General features: G+C 35.9%; 2 non-coding genes across 2 annotated transcripts; both read right to left on the bottom strand.

Annotated features, from left to right (window-relative positions):
• Positions 1-6796: 6796 nt before the first annotated feature.
• Positions 6797-6915, bottom strand: LOC128884657 (5S ribosomal RNA). Its single transcript, XR_008459432.1, has one exon. It is a non-coding gene; the product is annotated as a 5S ribosomal RNA (ribosomal RNA).
• A 509-nt stretch (positions 6916-7424) lies between these two features.
• On the bottom strand, positions 7425-7543 carry LOC128884653 (5S ribosomal RNA). The gene has a single exon (XR_008459428.1). It is a non-coding gene; the product is annotated as a 5S ribosomal RNA (ribosomal RNA).
• Between the last annotated feature and the right edge of the window lie 17364 nt (positions 7544-24907).

Raw genomic sequence — 24907 nt, 5'->3', positions numbered from 1 at the left:
ACAGTAGAGCTCTTTTAATTAGAAGATATAAATAGTTTTCTGGGTATATATAATTAAGTCTCAAAGATTGTTAACGATTATTGCATTCTGATTGTTTGTGAAGCTTAAACAAAAGATCGTTGATCCTAGCGTTTCTGTTGAGAAAGTAACAGTATCCATATGTACAGAAATGCAATAACAATAACATATAAGTGAAATAATTAATGGTAGCATTAAAACAGAGCATATTAGTTCAATAATACACAGTGTTCCTAATAAAACGACCCAACGCTAATGAACTTTTCACAATTCGATTTTCTATATGTAATACGCATTGCAATAATAATTAATAAACTAGAGGAAACGTAGATACAGATCAGTCGCCTTTAAATGTACCAAAATCAGTCCGTTCTCTGCCTGGTCTGATCAGTGACGTTTGCTTCTACTCTCGCGTCGAGAAAGGCAGCACATGGGTTGAACATGTTATTCGCAGAAATGACGAGTAAACCTAACATATAAAGATTTACCTGAATCTTCCATTGCAGAGTTCAACACTAGTTTGTATACTATGATATATTTGATTACAAAGTTCATTTTATAATTAAAATAAAAAAAATAATAGATAAACGGTAGTTTATCTTACCTTCGTTGCACACAATTGTTATCTCAATACTAAAATATCCCATTATGAAATAATTATATTATGAAAAGTTGGTAAAAAATTGGGCCAACGATAAACGCGGTATTCCCAAGCGGTCACCCATCCAAGTACTAACCGCGCCCTACGCTGCTTAACTTCGGTGATCAGACGAGAACTGGTGGTTCCAACGTTTTTTTTTGTTTTTTTGTTTTTAACATATTTATTTATGGCCTACAATTATTATACAATATTATAACTTTAAATAAACAAAAAGTAGTCTTGTTTTTTTTGTACCGCTCTAGAGACTTATACTATATTGCGTTCAGTCTTTTTCCTGTTACTTATTATCACGATAAATAATATTAAATCCTCGCTCGTTGTACTTTCCTTATCACTACTTACATTGTTTTGGTCAATATGAGTCTTATTTTAAGTAATGCTCCCCAAAAATAGCCAACAATAAGGGAGCTAACATCACAGATTTAGACTCATAACTAAGGATAAATAAATAAATGGAAAAAAAAAGTATTTACAAAAGAAGGTAGAGGTAATAAGATAGGAATTCTTATAGTTTATATTAATACTGGCTTGCTTTTGCGCTTTGTTCTCATTTTATAATTTGATGCTTATTCTATTTATACTTAAATTCTATGAGCTTATGTGAAACTATGTACATAAATATAGCTAATATTGCTGATTTACATCTTATTTACTAATTATGGACGAATATTTAATTAGGCACTTTATTTGGTTTTGATGAGGAAGTTTTATTCTGGCTTCAGCCACTAAAACTTTTTGTGATCTATTTTACTATATTCTGCATAGTCTCTTTGTGGGACTGCAGTGCTATATTTAAGTAACCTTCTATAAGTTTGGTTTTGTACCGACTCTGTAGGAAGTTTGATGGCTTTAATGCCTCTATGGCGCGGGATATGGTACAATACCGGGACTGCTGCTTCGTTTTGCATGTAACCTTGCTTATCTAGAAAAATGAATGCTTCCGGCGGTATACAACCTGAGTTTACTGTTTTTCTTATGTAGTTGTCGTCTGGGTATGGTATCGGAAAAATCATGCTATTGTTTGTGACTTTGGCTGCTGTTACGAAATAGTTTCTGGTGAGTTTTATAATGAAATTATCGATTCTGTTTATTTTAGCTCTGTTGTATAGTTTTGTATTGTTTACGTATTTTTGGTAATTCGAGCTGGATGATCTATATAGATTTAGACATGCTCTTAGACATCTCCTTTCGAATACGCGTAACTTCTCCATTATTGATGCTCCGATATTGTACCATATCTCGCACCCATATGTGATTATAGGTCTTATTAATAATTGGTAGCAGATTAGTTTCGTTTTTTTTGTTTAAGTTTTTTGAATAGAATAATTTTGCGTTTACCAAAAGTGTGTTTTTAGCCTTTTGTAGTTGTTGTTCTACGTGATTGTTTATGAGAAATCTGTTATCTAATGATATGCCCAAATATTTTACTGCGTTTTTATGCTCGATTTTTGTGCCTTTTTTAATGTCTCCTATGAGGGAAAAGCCTTTGTACTGTTTTATGATACTGCTAGATGCTCTTCTGCAGGAGGGTCTGAAGAGAATTGTTTCGCACTTGCTTGTGTTTACCCGTAGTTTCCAGGCTTTATAGTAGGCGAATATTTTATTTACGGCCTTTTATAGTGTTTGTTGTACCTTTTTTGGTGTTTTGTCTGCCCTGTAAACTATTAGATCATCTGCAAATGCTATCATGGTGCATCCTGTGTTGTCTGATCCGAATAAGTTTAGTGTGTCGCTGGTGTATATATTGAAGAGTACGGGTGAGTTTATTGTTCCTTGCTGTAGTCCGTTTGTTACGGTGAATGTTTTCAAGGACATTGCGTTGTGTATGTACCATAAATCATGCCGTGTAGTAATTTAATAATGGCTATCGGAAATTCTTTTCTGTGCAATTTAACTATTAGGTCGTTTAGCCACACAGTATCGAAGGCTTTTTCCAGGTCGACTAGACACCCACCTACGCAGGCACCTTTATTTAATGCCCAGTTCACATCGGAGGACAGTTTATTTATAGCATGGATCGTGGAATGGTGTCTTCTGAATCCGAATTGGTTTTCCGGAATTAATTTTTTTGCGTTGCACACTGTTAGTATTGTGTCATTAATGATTCTTTCGAATATTTTACCTACGTTGGATAGCAAGCTGATTGGCCTATAGCTGTTGGGGTTTGAACTATCTTTTCCTTTTTTTAGAATCGGCAACGTCTTTGCTTTTTTTCAATACTCTGGGAAGTAGGCGTGATTCAACATGTTGTTAAATAAGGTTGTGTAAGACATTATTATGTTGTTTGGTAGATTTTTTAACACTAGATTAGGTATTTTATCGTTTCCAGCTGATTTCTTATTGTTTAGTGTTTTAATTTTTCTTTGGACTTGTGGGGTGTTTGTGAAATAATTCAGTAGGTCATTCGGTGGTTCTGGTGACAGTGCGTTATTCATTTCTGAAAAGTTGCAAATTGTATCCGGGATGTTGGTTGCGATATCTGTAATGATTTGTCTATATTTATTTTCTATTATATTATTGAATGCTGGACTATTGAGACGGGCATTTGCCTCGTTTACTGTAGCATATTGAGTGCCTAGGATGTTCAATTTGTCGGTGATATTGCTTATTTGGAACTTTCCTGTCTCATCTTTAGGCAGTGTGGTTGGATCTATGTCTGCGCAGTTTACCATATCTACGTTGTTTGAAGGTATTTTGAGCGTTGGTAGTTGAGGTGTTGCCTTTTTCCTGAACATGCTGTTTATTTCTTTAAACATCTTGTCTGGTTTGCTAGGGTTTATCTGTTTGATTCTTTTGTACCAGTAATCATTTACAACTTTTTGTGTTTCTGCTCTGATTTTGTTTTTTAGAGCTTTCGTCCTGTTATTTAGTATTTTTAGTACGTGATTGGTTTGCGGTCCTATTGTCCCTGCTCTGAGGATTCTTCTGTGGCCGGATACCGTGTCTTTCTCGTCTTTTATTAGTTGCCGGATTCTTTTAGTTACGTACTTGTCTATGGAATTCTGCGATTTGGGTTTTGGGATTGCTCTGGGACTGCCAATCGGCTTTTGCAAAATTATAAGTTGTGTTTTCTTCGTCTTGGGTCCTGGTGATACTTTGGCTCGGGATACTGATTTGTGCTGTGATTGCTTCGTGGTCACTTGATAATTGTAATGTGTTTAGTCTGTTTTCATTTGTGTTTGAAAACTCTATCCTTGCATCTGCTAGTACTAGGTCAATGAAAGATACAGACCAGGGCAACTTCTGGACAGAACAAGACCATAAGGGAAGTAACCACGACACTTACCTCATTCAAACCTCCCCCTATTAATATCTTGTATCAAGACCCCATGTGATCCATGGCGAGGGAAGGAAGGTACTGCTGTATAAAGTAGGTTTATTCTACATTTGATATCATTGTTATCTATCCATTTCCTAAGCACTATGCCTCGTTCGTCATTAAATCTGTTTGCCCACGATTCGTATTTTGCATTGTAGTCTCCGGCTATAACGTAGTAGTTGGATTGTTTCATTAAATCTAATTCGATAAATAGTTTTTCTAATTCTTCCCTAAATTTTGCATTCTGACCTTTCTTTGCATAAATTGATATTAATATGAGTTTGTTGTTGCTTGATGTGACTAAACGTATTGCTGTTGTCTCTAGTATTTCTGTTCTTGTATTTATGTGTATTTTTTCATATTTTATGCCTTTTTTAATTATTATCGCTGTGCCTCCTCCTTTCTTTCCATTTGATCTGTCGTTCCTTATAATTGTATAGTTTTTGAAATATACTGTGTGTTTTTCCTGTAGTTTGGTTTCATTTAGCATCACTATATCTGGTTTCTTTTTATCCATTAGCAGTGTGAGTGCTATTCGTTTGCTATTGCTTACTATTGAGTTAATGTTTGCTGAGACTAGCTTGAGTGTTTGTGTAGTTTGATGTGTACTATTGAATGTGATGGCTTGTAGTTAGTATGTTTGCTAAGTGGCTAACCTGCATGCTCATTGTTTCTAAGTTGGTAATAATTGCTTCCAATAATTTTTCTAATGTTCTGTTGTTTTCCTTGATTGTTTTGTGTATTATGAGTGCCTATATTGATAGTATTTGTTGGTTTAGTTGAGTGCGTGTCATTGTCTGTTCTCTTTAATGTGTTTGCGTATGAGACTCCTGGTTTTATAAAAGCTGGATTTGCAATTATTGTTGATGCATTTATTTTATTTTATTTTTGTTTTTTTGTGCCTGCAAGTTTAATTTATATTCTGTGAACTTTGGGCACCCCCTATAGGATGCTGGGTGGCCCTCAGAGTTACAATTTACACAGAAAGGTTTTATGCTGTTTTTTTCTGTCGAGTCTTTTCCTCTTGTACAATTTCCAGGTTCATGTAGCTCTTTGCACTTGACACACCTATAGGTTAGATTGCAATTTATTGCAGAGTGCCCAAATCTCTGACACCTCCTGCATTGAACATCTCCCTTCTTATTTAATTTTTCCCACGTTATTATATGGTGGCCGACATATTTTATACTATTTAGTTTCTTAAGGTCGCTATCTGCTGATATCTGTAACAATTATATTGGTAGCGTACGCCCTTCTCTAATTGATTTTGCTGTACTAAATCTTGATATTTTGTCAAAGTGTAACCCACTTTTCTCCATACTTTGCAGCTCTTCCATAACCTCAGTAAAGGACTCTGGGAGCCCTTTCACCAAGAAGTTATGACTTTTTAACACCTTTGGAGTATATGTATAGAAACTAGCTTTTGCTTCACACAGTGTACTTTTAACTTTTTGGAAGTCCTCCAAAGTGTTAAGCTGCAAAATATGCTTTGCTTTACTTAATCTTTTTATATGGAATTCTACTTGGCTATTGCTATGACTTACTAATTGTACGGTTTCTTTAGGGTCTTGATACAAGATATTAATAAGGGGAGGTTTGAATAAGGTAAGTGTCGTGGTTACTTCCCTTATGGTCTTGTTCTGTCCAGAAGTTGCCCTGGTTTGTCCTGTTGGCAGCGTAGGACCTGTTGTTGTTGGTTTCTTATGAGTCGATACTGACTGTTGTTGCTTGGGTGTGTTTCTGCTGCTTATTGTCTTTCTTTCTTCGTTTCTCCTTTTTAAGACTTGTATGAAGTCTTCTTCGTGGTTCATTTGGTCCTCTTCTATCAACACTTCCATGTTTTTGTTGCCATTGTCTATTAATTCTATTTCTTTTTCGTGTTGCAGGTCCTGGTTTGCTTCTTTCTTAAGGTCTTCGATTATTTGTGTTAGTTTTATTAACTGTTCTTTCAGCTCTTGATTTTCGGCTTGTAGTTTCACTAGCAGTTCCTAATTTTCTGGCGACTGTGCTGTGGTCGTTTTTTAAGTGACATTTTCTGTCTTGCTCAACTTGTGTCTTGTCATGTTTGCGACTTTTTTTCTTTTTAATGTGTTTTGAGTTTTTGCTAACCTTATGATTTTTGATGCGCCTCCACGGGTAACTGGCGATTCAAGAAATTTTTTAAATTCATTTATTTGGCCTTCATGGCACGTGTTACTTTTGTAGGTTAACTGCGCTTCATTTAGTAGCTTCGCCGTTTTTTTGACCGCATTTTTGGAGCTTTCGTTTTCCTTTGTTACGTCCAGGTTTTCCTCCTTATTGTGACTAGGAAATTTGCCTTGGCTTCGATCTTTTGTGTAATTATTAATATTATGTAGCGATTTCGAATGCTGTGAGAGGTTATGCGACTGCAACGCCGGTGGTTCCAACGTGGTATGGTGGTTCCAACGTGGTATGATCGTTGACGTCTTATTCTACTGAATCTTCGACAATAATATCCACCGACTGTGCGCAACATTATGATAGAATAAAACATAAATGAAAAACAGATCAGGTTTACCGGTCAGATCTGAAGATTTAGCATTTCGTTTTAGGTTAAACTTCTCAAAACGCCATCATAAAACATACAACCAACGATCATTTTCTATTAGCGATTTAAAAAGACCCATTAATTAATATAAATTTCTTTACAACTACGATTCTAAAGTCATAGTTGAAATTTAAATGTACTCTGACATTATTGTATATAGTTGGTCACTGTTAGGTATTCTATTTTGGACGACTCAGCCATTATAAATTCAAGTAGCAAAAAAGAATTGTGCCAACAATACGCGGTATTCCCAAGCGGTCACCCATCCAAGTACTAACCGCGCCCTACGCTGCTTAACTTCGGTGATCAGACGAGAACCGGTGGTTCCAACGTGGTATGATCGTTGACGTCATATTCTACTGAATCTCCGACATCAATACACGCCGACTGTGCTCAACATTATGATAGAATGAAAGATAAATGAAAAAGCGCGAATCACTCATTACATTCAACTATCACGTTATAATTTTGTCGCGGTGAGATATACCATTCTCTAAATTAGACTCTACTTTATATTTAAAAAATACTAGACATTTGTGTACTCGTCGATTAATTATAAATTGATGGTATTAATAATATGTATCCCTTACGGAGGACCAGGACAGGTCTGGAGATTTATCATTCCGTTTTGGGTTAGACTTTTTAAAACGCCGTCATAAAACTCACAACCAACGATCATTTTCTATTAGCAATGTAAAAAGACACATTAATTAATATGAATTTCTTTACAACTACGATTCTAAAGTCATAGTTGAAATTTAAATGTACTCTGACATTATTGTATATAGTTGGTCACTGTTAGGTATTCTATTTTGGACGACTCAGCCATTATAAATTCAAGTAGCAAAAAGGAATTGTGCCAACGATACGCGGTATTCCCAAGCGGTCACCCATCCAAGTACTAACCGCGCCCTACGCTGCTTAACTTCGGTGATCAGACGAGAACCGGTGGTTCCAACGTGGTATGATCGTTGACGTCTTATTCTACTAAATCTCCGACAGCAATACCCACAGATTGTGGGCAATATTATGATAGAATAAAAGACAAATAAAAAACAGTGAACGATTACTTAGATCACTTTTGAGTAAATCAACCAAGATATCACTTTCTAGATATTCCACCGAACCTTATTCATCCATACCGGCCACGTACCTCCGAACAGAAAACAGTAGGGCGCCCAGCGCAATTATAATCAATTATACAAAGTTATACTAAAACAGATGTGCTTCTGCTTCGGATCGAAGCAACGATCGTCACGTGCTTTGGACCGTTCCTATGTGCCCCGCAACTAATTACCAAGAAAACGACGGCGGCAAGTGGATGTTTAGTACGTGCCACGGCTGCAATGTCCACCGTTACCTACGTAGGGAACCTGTTCCGCGGGTACCCGTTACAGGAAACATTAACAGCGGTTGCCCCGCGGTGCCACCGAATTAATGTCATTATTTATGTCCGGAACGTAACGGCCACCGTTCCGAGGAGACCGCGACATTATCATTGCCGTCGTTATTCCGATTCCAGTTATCATTACGTGATCATTACGGATGTCGGCGTTGTTTGTCACGCGAGAGAACTCGTTATTTTAGCGTTTCCCGCCGCCCCGTAGATTCCCCGAGTCCCTTCGTTCCGCCAGTCTCGTGTTACCCTTTGGATCCTGTTTCTGCGGGAGATTGAGCTGCTGACGCGGTCGTTCGTTCGTCCTTAATAAGGTGGGAAACGGTGGGTTAACCGGAGCCGCGAAGGGAATGCATCGGGGCTGATTCGTTGTCGTCGCACGGTGATGCGTCGCGGTGAAGGATGCGTCTGGTCTCGTCTGCAAGAAGAGATACGATGCCACTAGATTGTCTCGTTCTCGCGAAGAGATACGGGATCGTTCAACCAGCTCTATCACGGGAAGACACCGTTGCCACTGTTTCGGGAAAATTTGTTTTTTCACTGTGTCCACTTTATGATGCCCTCGCGACGATGGCTGGCGGGAAATTAATCCCTCTGACACTCTAACGAGTTTCGATGCTACGGCTATACGTTACTACTGCAACGTGGAATGGTAGAAGCTTTGTAGTAAATTTTATTTCAGATAAAAATGATAAACAATTTGAGATAATGAAACAATTCAACTACGTTGTTTTTACCTTAGGCAAATTTTCTTTCAGATGAAAAAGAACAATTTGGAATGATAAAACTACTTTATTTTGATTTTAGATATAACTTATGAAAAGTATATGTATTTTATTTTATGAGTTTACCTACATTTGATTATTTTTTCTATAGTTAGTTCGTTCAATTAATCCTAAATATAATTTGACGTTTAAATTCTATATTTTGCATAATTGAGAGCATCGAATAACGTACTTTGAATGATATTTGAACCATAAATAGGCGATAAGGAGGGGCTATTTTACAATGTAACGAGGTTTACTCTCGGAACTGTTCTCATTTCAAACATTTCGTCGGGGAGATAACAATATTGCAAAATCTATCATTGTAGCAAATTACAATGTTCTCTCCACAGCCAATCTATTTAAGCAGTGTTTATATATTTACCTTTGTATAATATGTGCGTGTGAGCTTCTGTGCGGGAGGTACTGTGAAGTAATCTGTATAGATACCTGTATGCGATGGATATAATAGAATCAGAAATTATGGGAGCAATTGTTTCAGGAAATATTTAATCTAATACGAAATTCAATAGAAAATTATTACAATTAATAGCCAAATTATGTTACGCTTCAAAAACGAATTATTTATTCGTTCAGGGAAATCAACACTTAATTATTTTAAAATAACATCTAACGAAATAATTGGGCAAGAAGGACCATCTATTAGATGTATTAATATGTGCTGCTTTTTCTAAATAATGGTCCCATATTTGATGTTTTATTAAATTGTAATAGAAATGAAAGACTATTTGATTTCCTTCGTGACAAGGTGCAACATTTAAATTAGGATATCTAAATATCTCCTTAGGACTAAGTTAATCTTTTTAAAGAGATACATGATACGTTAATAATTCAAGAACCATGTAAGGTATTTTGAATTTATACAAATACGTTTGGGTATGCATATATTTATTTAAAGACACAACAAGCGGTTTTCCTAAAAAAAGACTGCTGTTGGTTCCACGTGGTCGAGAGGCAAAATACTTGCGGAATATGCCGCAAGTTTTAACTCGCTCGCTGACGCAATGTGTATTCCATTTCACGTGGCGAGTGAGATGTTTCATTCGAATTTTGTTTCGTGCACTGCAATTCGAAGTAATTGGATTAAAACGACGTTTCGTTTGATCGAAGCACGTAGCTCAGAGCCGTGTCATTTTTAATTCATAATTCATAGTTCTGAAAGTTCTCTATAATCCGTGCAGAAATTAAGTAATTTATTTAAGAGGGATTTCTACTTTCCTATCTAGGAAAATAGGTATTGTTTGGGACGTAAACTAAAATAAAAACTACTTAATAAAAATAAATTGATACTTCACTGACTATGTTACTTATGTTTCGATAATATATAAGAATTTCTTCAAAACTGTTAATAAAATAATAGAATTTTAAAGTGATATCTTAAATAGTTTTCGAAATATTTGTAATTTAATCTCGTATAATTTTATCTCGTGTATCGTGTCTCCCCCTCATAACTGTGTTAATTTTACAAATTTTTATAATGAAACTTAAAGTGTGTATTCTTAAAGGTACATATTTTTATAAAATTAACCAAAAATTCAATTTTTTTGACTCAGCAAATTAGATAGCTTCCTTAAAAGAACTTATGAAATTATACTTATCTAAGTTATTGTAGATATTTTGTTTTAAGAAAGACCACATTCTTGTCGAGAACATAAACACTTAGATAGCAACAAGCATGAAGTCCATTATTAATTTTAGTAGAAGTTTTCCTCAACCTTTTAATGGTAGAACTTGGTCATCCTAATGCCCTGTTGCAGTAGAATGTCATAGAAAATTTTGAACGGTACAGAAAGCTTTCCTCCACATCTTTTGCAATTAGCTGGAGCGAGTATCGTGCCGTCTACATGAAGTCGATACAAATAATCGCAATATCCGCTGTTCCGCGATTTTTCCCGCGTAGTCAGCGTTTCGACGTATCTTCACCATTCAGACACGCGTCTCTTAACTTATGCATTGAATTTCAAATAGTGTGCTGCTCCTTCGATGAAATTCGTCTGCCGCCCCGCGCCCCGTTTCGACGCCGACGGGTCGTTAGGCTCAGCGGCTTAACAAGCCCCTAGAAAATGTTTTATCGGTCTGCGTCGTTTCTGCAGGTGCCAGCCTCGACGAACTTCTCCGCGAAACGATCGATTCTTCTTTTTACGACAATCCGGAACTTTCGGTGGCAGTCGAACTGTTCGAGAAAACGACCGATTTAATAATGCTCCTTGAAATTGATGGAACCGGCGCAGTTGACCAGTTTCAGCTTGCCTTACAGCGTTCGATCAAAATCGTGGCTTGGATATCGGGAATTCGATTAGCAGTGACAATATAGACACTGCGCCGGAAAGAGAGACGCGCTGGTCGAAATAACTTGAAATGCACGTGATTTTCCTCGCAATTGCTTCACGATATTGCTATTTATCGGAATGGAAATCGAACTCGTCGATCGGATAGAATTGTTTCCTATGTATTCTGTATCAGTTGCTTGTGATTAGAAATTTTTACCAGATAAGAATTTTCATCACTTCTGGTGATAGCTCAATGTGCGCAATCACTATTTAGTAATTCCAAGATTAACGAGGAAGTGATACAAAGATGAATACGTATAGTTTTCTGATAGTTTTGTATAAATGTAATGGGGATAACTTTGTTTATAGAATAAAATCCTATGAAACTATTAAATACAGTAATTTTATACCTAATTTTATTCAATATACAACTCACTTTAATCATGATAAATCTTTTAGATTTGATTGTCTTCTTTAGTTCGTTGAACCTTCTCCTTTCGCAGTGTTTAGGGGAATTGCTTTTTTCGGGGACTAAAACTTGGTTTCTTTATCACTTTTTATTTAGAAAATTATACAAGACATTAATTTGAAATTTTACACACGCTTTAATTACTACTTTAGTATTATATACCAATTTTCCCAAAAATATAAATGTTACAGGCCGATGACCACGAGGGCGCGAAATAGGCATTGGCTGATGATTACCATAATTGCTGTCTAAATAAACTGAATTAAAAAATTCTACACTCCAAGCTCTATAATTTCAGAAATTTCATGAAGTTTTACTTGAAATTTTGTACAATTGCTATTCAGGGGCTGTATTATAAAATTCTGTCCTCAAAAAATTAAGTTATTGGCCCATAAAAAAAACAATTTCACCCTTAATCTCTGATAATTACATTTCATTTACATCTCTGCTGACAAATACAGTCGTTAAATGAAACGAGTAAAATAATAAACAGTATACATACTATTTGATTTGATCGATGAATTCTCGAAGATAAACACATTTCTTTCAATGGATCATTCTATGCACGATTTTCGACTTTCCATGACGATAAGTTTTCGTTTCGTTTGGATGTCCGCGGTGCGATATTTCTCTCATGAATCGGGATGAGATAAAATGTCCGGAAAAAAGGAGGTTCGATCACGACGGAATTCCCAGAGGATATCTAAGGAACCGTGAAGCTTCGAGGTGAATAAAAAATTGTTGGCGGTGGCCGACGTCGAACGCCCCGCTCAAATATGCACCCCACGATTCTTTACGGGTCGTCACTGCCGTGGGACCTCTTATAATTTTCAAACGAAGGATTAATCGACTGGCAGAAACATTAACTCTCCGAAACCGGCGGGTCACCCTCGCATAAATAATAAATGTCTCTTTTCGTTCCGGGCCGCTTTAAAAAGCCACGAGAAAAACGATACACGCGACGGCGACTCGGCCGTGGCTAATGTATGAAAGAGTTATTAGGCGACTCTATCAAACGTGCGACCTAATCGATGCAGTAACTGTAGATTCAACGAGAAGATAATGCGTCGAGCTGATGCGTTTGCCAAATGGTCCGAACGTGCACGTTGCAACGATGAGAAATTTAACGAGAAAATTTATTCTTATTCTTTGTTCAATCGTGCTTCTAATTAAATTGCAGAATTTATTGAATTTTAAGGATATTCGAATATGCGTTTTTATTTCAGCGTTTCTGTTTATTGGTTTAGATGTTCTTCTGTAAATTAGACATAGATTTCATATTACATTGATCTAAGTGAAATAATGTACACATGTAACAGACAGTTGGAAAACTGTGTGTGCGTTGACTATGGCATTGTGATTTCAAAAAAATGTATCCTTTTTAATTAAAACTAAAGAAAAGACAGAAATTCAGTATTTTTAAGAGTTCTGGAATTTAAACTTCATTTCTGAACACAGTTTTCGTTTAAAATTGGTAAAGACGACAAACATGAAGGGGTAGTATTTCTTTTAATATTTTCAAAACTATTCAAATGATGATTTATACCTTCCCTACTTTTATGTGGACACTATATTTCAATATCAAAAAGGAAGATGTAGAATGTTATGGATACATGAACTATTACAAAAATCTTATAAAAATGAAAATGCGTTAATATTTTAGCCTTAATATCCTGAATAAAAATTAACTGTTTGTAATTGAAATACGATATCTACCGCATCACTGGAGTATTGAATATGTTATCACTTCTACCCCGGTTAATATTAACGTTGGGAAAATGTTATTGGCTGTTTGCTGACTAGCTATTCAATGGTCTACTATTACGAGACACAACAAAGCAGTACTGTTGTACAAATTGGGTCAAATTTACGCTTGAATTCGGTATCGTGTATATAGGTAGTTAAACTCCAGGGAGTTGGGTAGTGCAAAATCGACAATGGTATTGAATTGACTCTGTGTAAATCAAGCATTATGGTTGCGTTGGTTGTAAAAGGTCTTTCTACGCGAGCAGCTGCAGCGAGAATAGAATTGAACTAATCGACTGTATCAGGATTATTAAAAAGTAATGAAGAGACGACAGATTAGTTTGTACAAAATATATCAAGCCTGTTAGTATTGAACAAATAGGATTTGCTTATTACAATCTATCCTCTGTTTATGGTTATAACACAAAATACTATTGAACAATTCTGAAAGATCGGGTACAAGAAAACGAGTTTCGTCTTCAATTTCTAAAAGTACGTATCTTTATAGGAACGTAAACATGCGTACTTAACTGTTTTGTATACATTGATTTTGGTTAATTTGGAAAAATTCTTAAGATGGAAGCTATATATTTTTATTGTATTTATGTAACGTCTATATTACACTTGTTACCAGAGAAGGAAAAAGATCATACCGAGAGGAATTAAAAAAATATAAAATATACTCAACTTCAGGAAGTAGTGTAAAGGACGTAGTGCAACTAGAAGGTGATATAAATACTAAATTCAGATATAATGTAGAGTTTATTAAGTTTTAACTGGAATAAATGAATACGTACACTTTAAAATATATCTTAGAAAATTTCAAATGAAAATATTAGAAAAACTTCTTCACCTACCTGTTACGCAAAGCCCGAAAGTATTGGTTTAATCGACTTCACGGTACAGAATATTCTTGTATGAATTATCTAACATGTACAAAGTGTTAGATTTTCTTATAACATTTTTCTTCATCTTGCACTTTTAGCGAATAAACTAAATTCTTCTTTTAACTTGCTACAATTTCCCCAAGAATAAGAATTTTCAAAGTCAGCCACGCTTTATTTTAAATAACATATATAAGAATATTCTATGAAAATTTGAAGTCAATTGGACTAATACTACCTGAGATCCCACGATGACTACCGCCAATATTTTTCGATACAAATTTTACAAGAAATTCTTTGAAATGTGTATATTCATATATTGAAATTAAAATTTTCTACATTATCTTAACTCTCATGTTAAAATTTTTCCAAAATTTGCATGTTAGGGTTTGTTAAAAGTAATTTTACATTTTAAATTCAAGTTCCCCTCCTACATATCCCAACAGCTGTGAAATCACATATATTTTATCATATTTCTGTACGATGCAATACACCAGAAATTTCACAAACGAAATCGTGTATATAATTTAGACGAATGGGCGCGCAAACGGTTTTCATCGGCACTGTACGGAGCGTAATGTGTTCCGTTTTAGCCGGTGCTAGCGTGAAGCTTAACGAGGCATATTCTATTCCCGGGGCGAACGAAATTACACGTATTCCGTCTAACAAAACACCGCGTAATCCTGAGCCCCGTTTTAATCGCTGCGTCAGACGGCACGGAAATTATAACCACGCCAGGTAAGGATTCACCCTATGCTGGATCAATGGCACACCACCCCTCCGAACCCCTCCAGCGGCGAACGGAACCAGCCAAAAGCTTGAATCGTATCAGTTTCGCGTATCTGTATTCATTTAATTTAAAATCCCCGTCGGAGGAGGTCAAATGCGATAGAAAGAGCGAGGTACGGGCATAAGGGGTTGAAATCTGAATTGCAGATGGGCTTTGCTTCCCCTACGGTCCCTGCCTCCCTTGTGTTTTGCGTCTCCCTTTCTCACGCGATCTGGTCGTCTCTTATCTCGCTGATTTTCGTGCGTTCGCCCGCGTCTCGTCGCGCTTAAATCAGTTTCACTTCAAGTTAGCGCCATCATTTACTTGTCGAGCGTCGCCTCTCCACCCCCTCCCTCATCGCTGGATGATTCTAGCAATAATCGATTCAATTTACGCATTTATTACGGGACGCTGGGAACGTTAATGGTATATTCATAAGGCAATATTTTGCCAATGCTAATGACAAATAGGCAATGAAGTCGTTCGGTATAATCGAATAATAACTCTTTAACCGCAGTTCGCGGCCGGTGGTTACATTATACCGTCAACGCAAACTTTCGATGCACCTCCGGGGTATCGTTGATAAAGTGCTCCACGATATATCACTCAATTCCGTTCAAACCGCGAATTGGCCGTTCCGCGGTCTCATTAAGGGTGCAGTCTTGCCTGTCACTTATGCAAAATAGTTTTCTGGAACTTTCTTATGGGTTGGGGTCTTCAAAGTGTGCACCTTCGAGTTATTATTGAATACTTTAGTTGTGAAGATGAAGAAGGTACAAGATTTTACTGTGCGATGTTCAAGTATAGTATAAGTAAAGAAATTTAACACAATGTTAATAGCGGTTACGACAAGTTTAAAATAATTATTATGTCATCGTTATCTATTGTTACACCAAGTGGCAAATTCATCAAAACTTTGTATAAACTACTCTTAAAGTTTGAACTCCTGAATGAAATACATTGCAAATGAATACGTTTAATTCTTTTTCTTGAAGAAAATTCCTGAATAATAACCTAGATTGATTTTTTTGGATGTTCATGCCTCTTAATGTCACAATAGAAAGTTAATTACTATAAATGACATAAATTATATAAATTACTGAACAAAAGTCATGAAATTACTACAAATAATTTTCGTTGGTCAAATTCAAATTTTAACACTTCAGACAGATTTTATTCACTACTTATTATGGATGATACAAAAAAAATATACTTCTATATTTTGTTTCATACTAATGATGATACAGCGAGGCAATATCACACACTAAATTGGAATGATGAACTGTAAGATCTCCTTTAAAATTCGAAGTTTCGATGCCTAAAAAGGGATAAATGTTAGTTTTTTTTATCTCGAACCCGTCGACGTAAACAATAAGAGCATAAGAAGACTGTCCCGATCCTTGCGAGTTACTCTCGATTTCCCTCGCGTGCAAGTGGAAAAAAGCTCGAGGGGGCGAGAAACGATGTTGGCTAAAGGAACGAAAGAAGAGAGAGTTAGACGATCGTGCGAATCGTAGCACGTGCTCTGCTCGTTTCGAATTTCCATAGACCGCGCCTGATAGAGAGGTTTCACCGCGGGGCCCGAGGATCGTATTCCGTAAAAACGTTTCCGTGAAAATGTTCAAATTAAAGCGACCAGTCACGTCCAAACGAGCAGGTAACGACGACATGGTTTCGACAAGCACCGATATTACAAATTCTTAAAGAAGTTCTCGCATTTGAACGAATCATGTACATACATGTAACCATTTCCTTCCAACATCCGGCTAACTGGACCCTTCGACACATCAAGTGAATAATACGCCTTATTCAATTCGTTCAGGTAGATCAGGCCTGGGTACCTCGATCGCTTTAATGAACAAATCAACAGGTGGTAATGTCGCCACTAGTTTACTTGCTCGCCGCACACTGAGGCGTTCGTGATGCGCAGCCCATGAGATAGACAATAGGCATTTCTGGTTAAATGTATTTTAATATGTCATAATAGTACGCTAAAACTGACCTTGAAGTGTACCTTCATGATCGATTTATGAGTGTGATGTCTTTAACTTCACAGACAAATCAGTCGGGAACACTTTTACTCTACAACTACACTTTATTTACATAGACTAATGAAATACATAGTTGAAATACGAATGTGCACGTACGGCCATGTGTCTCGCTATTGTTCACATCAGCGTGACTGACCAAAACAAAACTGTCCAGGTAACACATCCCGAGCGCCGCGTCTTACACATACACACATCTCCGCTCGTGGTGTCGGTGTCATCGCTTAACATACATACACGCACCTCGCACTTGTGCTTACACGTATATATCACAATGAGGAAAAATCTGTTTGACATCTTGATAGACTCTGGAAACATGATCAATTTGCGTAATTAATTTTTCGATATAAAATTACAACTAAATTTATATTTTTAATATAATTTGTACCAGTAAGTGAAACGTTCCAGGTATGTAACTAGTCGTGGGAATGTTTTGACAAATGATTCAATCAAGTCTTTCAACTTGTATGTACAAGCACTCAAAGTTCACACTTATTGTATGCCTCAAAGTATGTATCAAAGTATGCCTCATTGTAACGTAAAACAATTAAACACTCAACAGATAAGGTTCCTCTTTTAACCCCTTCATGCTCACAAAGGATATTTCTATCGTTGTCGATACAAGTAGATTTTAGATAAACCTTAATAAATTAATTATGTGTTTTCTGTTTTAAAATTATTCTTTTAAGTTCGTACACTTGTACAGCCATAAAACAGTGGAGATTAATCATCTTAATTTATATTCCAAGCATGTTTATTTTCTCAATTTCATAGCATTAACAAAAAAAAAAAAACGTCAGTCCATCTAGGTGTTGACACGTTAATGCTTTTTTCGTGTACGTTTTCCCGAGTATCTTCGCGTAGTGAAAGAGAATGGCGACAGTTGACGTCCTCCCGAAACTCTCTGTTCCTCAATATAAGCTCCGTATTTATGTAAAACGCGTTCGCAAGAGTGCACAGTACCTTAAATTGTGTCAGAGATTTTTCACTCTTTCTTTCTAAGCCTGTTAGTTAATTCCTTTTCCCAGTACACGGTTGGTTGAGCTTTGGAGTTTACGTTGGAAAACGCTTCGGTGGGAAGCCCAGCACTGTAATAACGATACAAATTCGAAGCCGTTGTTCCGCTTCGTCTGCTCGGTGAATGGAACTACCTAATTGGAATCTAGATAATTGTGAAAACACACGAGGGACTCGTGTTTTCGAGGGAAAACCAAACGCTGTGAGTCTGTGAAAATAATAGCGAGATCGAAGGTTTCGTGTGGAATTGTACTCAAATGAATAGTATTTGCAAACATTCTGTATGAATCTCAAAATGGATTGAAGATAATGTTATTACTTAATATATGGAATCTATACGTGATTACTACAAAAGAGTTAGAGTAACTGTAGATTATTCTTCGGAATCAAAGTGATACCAGACAAATGACGCAAAGAACATTACTTCATTATAAAGAAGTAAAACATAACTAACACACTCAATCCTCTACTCAAAACTTTTTATCCAAATATCCAAATACAAATTTGAATACAAAAGACTCAACTGCGTCATTTTTAGGTTATGAATTAAAAAAATAAATATGAGAGCCTCTATTGGGTAATCAACACAATTTAGTTGCGTTATTGGAACATCAAATAAAAAGATTATAAAATAAATTGGCTTTTAGTTCAAAGTTTATTAGCGAACTCATCGATAAGATTGATTTAGTAAATATTGTCTTCTGAATCTTATAAACTTTACTCTTTTTTTACGCTTTCGATCTTTAAAATCAGACTAACTTTGTTTTAACAATTATGCCACTAGATGATGTATATTTAACATCTACAGCTCCCAGCTATAAGTTGACTTCGGATACTGTAAAGTCAGAGTTGGGTCAAACTCTAGTAGCCTCTAAGGCAAAGTTTGCCAAGTCAGCCTTGCTGACGAGACCACCAACAGAACCTGGACGAAACACCAATTTACTTTGTAACCCTCTCATTTCATGTTTCAATCGTGAAAATACATGACATTGATTGGTTTACACAGGTCTTCATCATGATTTTCTGCTCGTGATTCTTACACTCTATAAGAAATATAAAAGTGATGATGTTAGGTTCAGAAACGCCACCTCAACTGTGCGTCGTTTCTCTGCACACGTTACTTCTTTAACGAATAATAACCTTACGTGTACAATGCTGCTGAGTTTTCTTCAATAAAAGTATTTATTAACCGACTTCAAAAACGAGGAGGTTACTCAATTCGACATGTATAATTTTTTTTTTTACGTTTAAGAAAAAAATATGTTGACGATAAATATAGCAATAACGCTATTCTTTAACGACTAGAAATAACAAATAATGCAGCAGCCACTTGGTCCATTTATCCTATCAGCTCCTATTTTTACCATTCCTTCGGCAAATGCGTATGTCGAAGGTGCCAACTTCCAAGTTTAGACGCTCTAACGACGCGGAGAGTGACAATTACTGGGACGTTGGATAGACAGGACGCTTCATTTGGTAAATGAAGTATACTTTTCGGGCGTCCACGTCTAGCAATGCCTCGACCAGGCGTATCACGTCTCCTAGGTGTGTATACAAAAGAGGAATGCATTCGGTAGCCCTTGCAGAAGACAGTTCCTTTGGCTCGGCACGTATTTAATATCGAGTTGTTTGTAACTGTGGCTTGCTTAACGACTGGAGTTTCGCTGGGGAAATTAACTCGTCGAAACGAGAATGACTCGACGCTTTCAATAGTCTCCGAGTTATCGCAGAATTTAATGACGTTTGAGAGTTCAGGAATATGCTTGACTCATCAAACTTGCACTTCTTATTCTAACTTGATATTTAACAGTACTCTTCTCTAGCGATGAAATATGTTTTATCACTCCTAGTTGCATATCTTTTACTCTTTAATACTATATCTATCAATTCTATTTTCATTTCTACCTTACAGGTTCTCTATACTCTGCTATAAATGAGAATATAATATAATACAGGAGGAAATGTATCACAGCATTAATTATTAATCAAAATATTAAATTGTTCTTTATTTTATAAATCATTATCGCAATACATTTATAATAGCCATTCAATCAACGGTTAGAAAAGTAATAACTCCTTATGGTCGTGAGATCAATAGATAACATTTTCTTGCTATTGTCTGGATTTTTATATTTTTTAGGAAAAGAATTCCAATAAATCACGTCTAAGAGGCATCAGGTCCTGGTCCATGACATCGAAAGTGAATGCAATCAACCACTGTTCTAACAACTGGTGAAGATTACCACACGCCTCTTAGACCGGAAATTTTCACGTTTTTTAGCAGGGTTCACTCTATTACGTATTTATTTTATTAGTGTTATCATTAGAATTGTTGCACGATCAACCATGGAAAATTCATCAAATTCTAATCTTAGAATCTATACAATTATGATTGGGAGATGACACCACCGTTCTCTTACTTTTTATAAGTTGTGTATAGCATTAAACAGGTATCAAACATGATGTATTTGATTGATACCAGCACATAGTGTTGGATGATGTTCCTAAGGATAATATAATACTATAGTATCAATTTTTGGACACAATGCATCGAGAATATTGAAATACATCACAGTCTTATTCCTACTTTTTTCAAACCCTTTAGCTCCTCTAGTTTATCCTTGGGTCTTCGATTCATTTATATGCTGTCTGTGGTGATATTTCTAGATTTTCGTGTAGCTTTTTGTCCATTTTCCCGACTATTCGGAGAATTTTATACGGTTCTTACAAAAATTCCCATCAGATAGTGTATAGAGAGGGGCGAATGATACCATCGGCGAATAAAAAGAAAAGTCTGTCGACAAAATGGGATGGAGCATATGCACGCATACAGATGAAACGTGTCCATGGACGCATTCCAGCGTCGAGACGAAGGTTGATAAGGACCGGAACGTAATCCAAGTTCAGAGGTATTTTTCTTATCTGTCGGAAGCCAGCGCGCCTGCGAGGGCGAAGGAACCCACCGCGGGTAGAAAAACGCAGGAAAAGGGTAAGACGACGTTCTGCGTATCGAGTAAATTTAAAATTTAAATAGCGATGTTTTCCAAGGGAGCCGATTCAACGTTTACCAGCTACGGGATTAGTTTCAACTTCTTTCGTCATAGTTTCCTTCCAGCCCGCAAGAAAACATTATATTTAATCAAAATGAATATCCAATAGCATCCACTTGATGCTCTGTAATATATGAATATATTGTATGCTTGGGAGGTTCTTAACCCCTGTTTAATACTTAAAAGCGAATAAGGGGTTGCGGATAACGCTCTTCTTTCTATACTTAGTGACGAATATATTTAGGTAACGAGAAACTTTTAATTACGCAGGATAGGTATGCTATAGCATTTATGTTTTTATGACTTGTATAAATAATTTAAATTGAAGTCATACATATAACAAATATGAAATATGTGTAATAGTATTTTTTGTTTATTAAACCCGTTGAAAAGGTTTCCAAAGACAGTCGAAAAGTTTTTGAAATATTTCGATGCCTACCAAGACCACATTCTGAAATAAAATGAAGTTATTTTCTAAAAGAAAAGTAGGATAAAATTCAGGATAAAATTTTCATATGAATTTTATATTTCTCCAGTGTAGGTGACGCGTAATAGAAACCTAGGGCTGTCCATGTGTACTTTTGATGTGTAACGTCATTAAATAATTAGATAAAGAGGTCCTCAAAAGTGACAGTTAAATTTCTTCACCTTTCGATCTGCTAACCTTAGACAGCGTTTAATTCAAGAGCTATAATCGAAAGAGAAGAATCCAAGGTGTTAGTTCCTGCGGTTCAAGCACCATGCAAGTTCTACATAAACATCGTTAAAACTTTGAGAGCGTGTTAACTCTTCTTCCTCGCATTCCCCTCTGTTCTCGAGTATTACTTTCATCTATCGTACTTGAAGATACGCAAAACGAGACGAAATAGGAAAACTTCGCTGTTAATACGAACCGAATCCTCTAAACGCTCGATGTCTCGCGTTCCTGTTTGCGAAACTTATGCATACACTCGTAAACCAATTGAAAATTTGATTCCTGAAAAAACCGAAGAAGGCAGCCGCGACGCAAATTAACCGAAAGGCTGCTGAAATTGCAAATTAGCCGAAGGATCATGTTGTTTTACTGCTAGCAGAGTTGTAAACCTGTCAGTTGTAAGACTGGGTTTTTAGTACCGGCAGCACTGGTAACACATTTTTCATTATCGTTCGCGCTATAAATATGTCAACAACTTGTACAAATTTAATTAGGCGTCAGTCAAGTGTAACACTTGGGTATAGTTACCTTCTGTTCTCATTCCGCTCTTTTGTAAAAACACATGTGGGCACTCTTGTTGAGACAGTGAATTGTGTTCTCTTCTATTTATGTTAGTTAAATATGTGTACGTTGCTTGAAATGCGAAAAGATAAAGAAGAGTCTATCTAACTTCACTTATAATTTTATAATGGCGACGTATAATATGTTTTGTTAGAACTTTATTTATTGATTCTTTTACCTATTTTTATCGCAATGGTACATACAATATGCATACATACCCGCTTACGTATTCTACCTGGATAATTAATTAAATCTTTGCAATGATATTAATTATAGATATTTGTAATCCAATTAGAATTTTAAATTTTTGCCAATATGTATGTCCAAAAACAAATTTTACTTCAAAAAGAATAAAACAATATGATCGAGAATAGCATAATTTCAATAATTATTCTATATTTAAATGTTTCCCACAAAAATATAAAATATATAATAAGAGTTGAAAGCATAAAGAACCAGTTACACAAAGTTAGAAAAATAGTAATCATAAATGCATTGACTACTTACAATTACAGAATTCTAAAAAAAATTCACTATTAAAATATATTAATGTTATACGATAGAATATACTTTTAAAGAATGTAAAGAAGATTAGATATAAAGATTATGACTCGTGGTATCTAGGGATAGTACCTCTTAAGTTCAAGAACCGATTACGAATATAACGTCCATGCAACAGAGTCAATTTTAGTATCGACGTTATCGAAACTTTTTTTTTGTTTCTTCCCCAAACTTCTGCGGCTCCCGAAGCTTTCCGCCACAGGAAACTTTTTTAATCGCGCCACTGCGCTCACGGTATCAAAAAACAAATTACCAGCCGACGAAACCGTACACTCTCCGCTCCAGTTTCTTATCTTAATCTGATTTACACAGCATCGCTCTGGCCGGTTATCAATTATCCGGGAATCCGCTTATCCGTCGACGCGGGCAACAGCGGCCAGAGCTCGCGACGTAAATCAGTCATCGGATTTCGTTCCGATCTATAGACGGGCCCCTAAGGCTTTGCACACATTCAACGTATCGTATCCACAACACAGAGACGGACAGAACTTCATTTAAATAATGGATGACAAATAAGAATACACTATACTAATTTATCAGGAACATTTCTTGGTCTCAACAAATGCAGGAAATTTTCACTTCATTTTCTCTTGTCTCATTTAACTAATCAATTACTACTTCTATTTAAATAAAAACCAATTTATTCTATATTAGTATACATTGTTGATGTACAGAATATATTGTTTGTATTATTAATAATGTACATATTAATATAAATTTTATTTTAATTTTGTATAGAATGATTGGATTCAATTCGTTTATATCATTCCATTAAGTTTATTTTATGATACATCTACTTGGAATTCTAGAGACAACAAAGTAGTTGATACTAAAACGAGATTTACCTATTTTCTTGACTTGAGATGCTTGGTCTGCAATTATACACATCAGCAATCTTCTATTATTTCTTTCATATGTTTAAATTTATGGATTACACTGTCCAACACGATTTTTTTCCACGATATTCACTAGGTGATTCTTAAAGGGTTCCTCGTCCTAAATACGAATCTGAAAGTGAAATTGCTCCATTACCCTTAGTTTTCGAGAAATTCGAGATTTTGTAAAAACGATTGATTTTTAGAGGAATGTTTTCTGAATATGATGACATATTCCTTTAGAATTATCTGCTCCTTTGAATGCCTGTAAATGAACACCGAATTTCAAAAAGGTGATGATGCGTGAATTTTTCACGAAATACTTTTGTATTTTAATGAAGAGTTATTCACCTAGGTCGATTTTGCACTACGTTATCGGATTTTGCAAACATTTCTGAAGAGAAAACCACCCGCGGCAAATGTTGGAACGGTTTCTAATCCATATGGTTTGACAAAATGTCAACTCGGAACACATGAACAATGTTTTGCCGCTGCACAGCCATTGCTCGCTATGTTTCGGTCAGTCAGGGCCGTCGCTACAGGATTCGCCTAATCGGTACCACGCGCTATCGGTTTTTGTATTACATTTACATGTTCCAGATAAGTAATTCTTCATTTTTAATATTTCATTTATATTGCAACTCAACAAAACGGACACAATTTTCCACTGTTTAAATTTTAATCATTAATTTCCCGTTTTTGTATCTTCAATTATTCGACCTTTGCTAATTTGGTATTGAGCAAACTTTATTTAAATCTAAATTGAATTATTTAACAATTAATTCAATCTATAATTGTATATTTTGTTGTCAATTTTTAATGAAAACTGCTACCTATAAAAAATCTCTCTTTAGAGCAGAGTCTACCCCCCAAACACTAACTTAAATAACAAAAGATTAAAGTATCGAAAAGTAGAAACATTAAGCTTGAAAATGGTTTCCTATTCGCCAATGTGGGGTGAATTTTAACGAAGTTACGACAATTTGATGGTTATTATTCAAGTGCGTGGCGACGATTGTACAGAACGCATGACGACGGCTCTGATTCACCGATATAAAGCGAGCGAAGCCTGCGCGCCGGCAAACAGAATTCGTGCGTTCTAAATTAATATTTTCTGAATATGTACGAACTAGAAAACGTTCCAACATTTACCGCGGGTGGTTTTTTCTTCAGAAATGTTGGCAGAATCCTATAATGCATAGTAAAATCGACCTA

This window comes from Hylaeus volcanicus, chromosome 1 (genome assembly GCF_026283585.1).
Source record: "Hylaeus volcanicus isolate JK05 chromosome 1, UHH_iyHylVolc1.0_haploid, whole genome shotgun sequence".
NCBI classification, from domain to species: Eukaryota; Metazoa; Arthropoda; class Insecta; order Hymenoptera; family Colletidae; genus Hylaeus; species Hylaeus volcanicus.
This window is presented reverse-complemented; position numbering and strand designations above follow the sequence as displayed.